Source organism: Eimeria mitis, genomic scaffold, assembly GCF_000499745.2.
Source record: "Eimeria mitis Houghton genomic scaffold, Emh_scaff3483, whole genome shotgun sequence".
NCBI classification, from domain to species: Eukaryota; Apicomplexa; class Conoidasida; order Eucoccidiorida; family Eimeriidae; genus Eimeria; species Eimeria mitis.
The window spans coordinates 3,491-4,529 of record NW_013571824.1 but is presented as its reverse complement, the minus strand read 5'-3'; positions in this window follow the sequence as shown (position 1 = coordinate 4,529).

Genomic DNA, 1,039 nt, shown 5'->3' with positions numbered 1-1,039 from the left:
TGCAGCAGGATCAGCATCGCCATGCAGCGGTGGCTTGTGGCTGCAGCAGCAGCAGCTGCTGCTGCTGCAGAAGCAACAGCTGCTGCTTCTCCAGCACTGCTCGAGCTCTGCTTATAGTATTCTACGTAGTTTTGAGCTGCTGCACTTTTTGCTGCTGTCTGAACGATCACGGATGCTGCTGATCCAACGCTGCAGCAACAGCAGCTCACTGCAGCTGCAGTTGCTGCAGCTGCAGTTGCTGCTGCTGCAGTTGCTGCTGCGGCAGTTGCTGCTGCTTCCTTGAAGTATGAGATTCAGTCTTCCATAGCGGTTTTGTCCCTCGCAGTTCTCTTATTTTCTGCTGCCCCTGTTGCTTCTGTTGCTGCTGTTACTACTGCTGCTCGGTAAACAACAGCAGCACCAGCTGCTGTTTCTGCAGCAGCTGGTGCTGCTGCTGCAGCTGTTGCTTCTGCTGTGGGCATGCATGCGTTCCCCCTGAAGTATACTCACCCGAGTTTGCTGTTTTCTGGCATATCAGCGAGCTCTCCGTACTTGGCAATGAGAATACAACTTGCAATGAAACCGACGATGCGTAGAGCAGCACGCCACTTGGGGGAGATGTACTCCTGAGGAGCCTCCCGCATCATTCCTGGGAACAACATCTTGATAAAAAGGCAAAAAAAAGTGGAAAGAAGAAAAGAAATAAATATATTCAGAAAAACTCGAGCTGGCAACGAGAAAACTGCTCGTTGCTACGATATCGGCGACAGCCTACAACGTTGCCTTCCGAGGAACTTGAGGGTAAATCGCCGCAAAAAATGCTAGAAACCTGGGAATATGAATCTTCTGCTCAAAGTATAAACGAAAAGAAATACTATACTGAAAATTTTATCGTAGAACAAGCAGAAACGGCCAAGAAACCCGGGGGCTCAGCAGCGCACAACGAAGTTGAACTTGCACGCATGCAGCCCCACTGGAAACTCGATACGTAACCGTGTACAAAAAGAGAGTGAAACTATTCAAAAAAAAGCCTTCATTTATGTTTTTTTAATAATATCTG